The sequence below is a fragment of the Petromyzon marinus genome, unplaced genomic scaffold (genome assembly GCF_048934315.1).
Source record: "Petromyzon marinus isolate PM22_M1 ecotype Great Lakes invasive population unplaced genomic scaffold, UKy_Petmar_22M1.pri1.0 PM_G_Scaffold_55, whole genome shotgun sequence".
NCBI lineage: Eukaryota > Metazoa > Chordata > Hyperoartia > Petromyzontiformes > Petromyzontidae > Petromyzon > Petromyzon marinus.
In genome coordinates, this window is record NW_027423008.1 from 900,001 (window position 1) to 902,500 (window position 2,500).

At 45.5% G+C, this 2,500-nt stretch overlaps 1 pseudogene; it reads right to left on the bottom strand.

Moving 5' to 3' along the window:
* Positions 1–2,500, bottom strand: part of LOC142918129 (28S ribosomal RNA) — a 10,614-nt pseudogene that overhangs the window by 3,599 nt on the left and 4,515 nt on the right.

Below are 2,500 nucleotides of genomic sequence, written 5' to 3' on the forward strand. Positions count from 1 at the left end.
AAAACCATCTTGAAAAAAGCTTATTTTTAATCTTCTTTGTAGGCAGAAAATAGTAAGGCGAAAATAAAGTCCCCTCTAAGCTCTAAAGTAACAAATACGACGTGTTAAAAAAAAAACTAACAATAAAAAAAAGAACCAAGACTCCGTCTTGGAAAATAACAATCTAAATTGTGGAAAATAGTAAAATGAAATAAAAACCGACTTCACCTTCGAAAATAACAAAATCAATCTAAAACAAATGACATCTTAAAACAAAACTATTATTTGTTTCGGAGGTTGTCTATGACTGTTCATAGACCGCATAATTTCCACAGAACATTCTCAGAATATCAAGAGAGAAAAGCAGCGTTCTGCGGGAAATCATCTTGGCCAGTGATGTCGTTCTGGGTTTGGTCAGGCCCAGGGAGGTAAGTACCTCGTTATTCTCAAGGGGCCACTTTCCTCTTGCCCCAACCGGGAATCCAAAGAATGTGACCTTGCTAGCCTTCGTCAGCACTTTGACTTGATCACCAAGAGGGGTATAGTACGAAACTTTGTGCGAGGCAGCATCTGACAAGGTATTCTTTGAAAGCTCAAAACGGACGGTGACATCGATCACAACCGCCTCCTCATCTTTTGCAAACACGAGGTCAGGCTTTCTCATCTCTCCCGTCTCGGATATGAACCGTGGCTCTTTGTATACAGACCAGCCCAATCTAGCCGCTTCGTCTGCCAGAATGTTACTGATCTTGTTATGTCGCGCAATTCTTGCTTTCTGTACTGCAGGACATTGACCGAGAATGTGCGAAAGGGACTCGAGTCTGGCAGAGCATTTCCTGCAGGAACGTAAGGCCCCATCTCTGCCTCTGTTCAAGCTTTCTCTTGTTGGGTAAATATTTGCCCTTAGTTGTAGTGCTGCGATAAAGAAGCATTGTTTAAAGCCGCACCATGGCCTCAACCAAGCATTACTGATTCTATCATGCGCAAAGTTTACAATGCCCCTTCCTTGAACCGGCTTTTCGCACCATCTCTGAAATTCATGCTCCCTCCAATCGCAGGGTCTCGGATATACAGGTTCTTTTGACACCGAGTCCCTGAGAACGAATGTTGGGATTGCATCACTGTCACCCCCTGCTCGTACCCACAAATTACGGTATTCTTCCTCCATACCCTGCGAGGACACAATATTACGGGTGATAGCATCGGACGAGTTTGCTATACGTTGCAGCCTTCTAACTTGAACCGAAGGGATTGTTTTTTTCCAGTTTCAAGATGGCAAGGCCTCCGTCTCGGGCTCTGGCATATAACAGTCCATCACAAGTTGAAGCGGGAAGGTGGAGCCATCCTTTTACCGCCTTTCTAATCTCTTGGTCCAACCCACGGAGAGTTGATTGCTTGCAGTCCGAGTGGTCTGCAGGATATAACAATCTGGGTAGGGCATAGGCATTGAGTAGTTCAACCTTCTGAGTTGGCTTCAGAGGCGCCTCATCGATTTTCGAGATCCATGTCTTTAGCTGACAATGTAGATCAGGCTGTATAGTGCCAGTCCAAGGGCCAATTTTCAGACCAAGGTATTTAGTTGATTCATCAGGTTGGATCATATGGACATCTTTATTTTTGATAGTCCATGGGTCGCAGTTGTTCACCGTATATGAATCTTTGGTTGGGCTTATCATGAAGCCCTGGCACTTTCTGGCCTGAACCTCCAATCCCGATAGCCCACAAAATGATTCCAAGATCGCTAGATTGGCGGCCATACCAACCCAAGATTCGCTCACCAACACCAAATCATCAGCAAACGCAAGAGCTGTCACGTGGTCGGTATCAATGGAGTACCCAACTCCGTGTGACTCTAGGGTGCATATCAAAGGGTCCATGGCAAGATTGAAGAGCAGGGGTGACATGGGGTCACCCTGTTTGACACCAACACGTATGCTAATTTCTCGAGTCGACTCGCCATTGCTTTTGAACGAGGTCGTACACCGATCGTAGGCGTTCTGGATGATGCCCACCACGTGTTCATCTACTTTCTTGTGCCTTAACACCCATAAAATATGAGCATGCGAAACCGAGTCAAAAGCTTTCGCTATGTCGATAAACATGACAGCCAACGGCCTGTGCAATTTCTTAGCGTGTCTCATAAGGTCCTGTAGCACCTTAAGATTTTCAGAGCAGCCAGATGCCGCTATAAAACCACGCTGCCTTGGGTTTAAGGGACAAGCATGAGCAAGACGTGCAGTCATTATTCTGGAAAATAATCTCAGAATCATTGAACCGATCGTTATTGGTCTCCAGTTCCCCAATTCTTTCAGCTTTTCATCGTCCATAACCTTAGGAATAAGAATCGTCCTATTCTTTTTCAACTCTTTGGGAATAATTCCTGTAATCATCCATGCATTAAATAGGGCTGTCAGTGTCCGACCCTCGGGGTCGGCAGCACAGATTGCAGCCCTTGTTAGGCCATCTGGCCCAGCTGCTGACGTTGGTTTAATGGCCCGTATGGCAGTCTGAACTTCCTCCA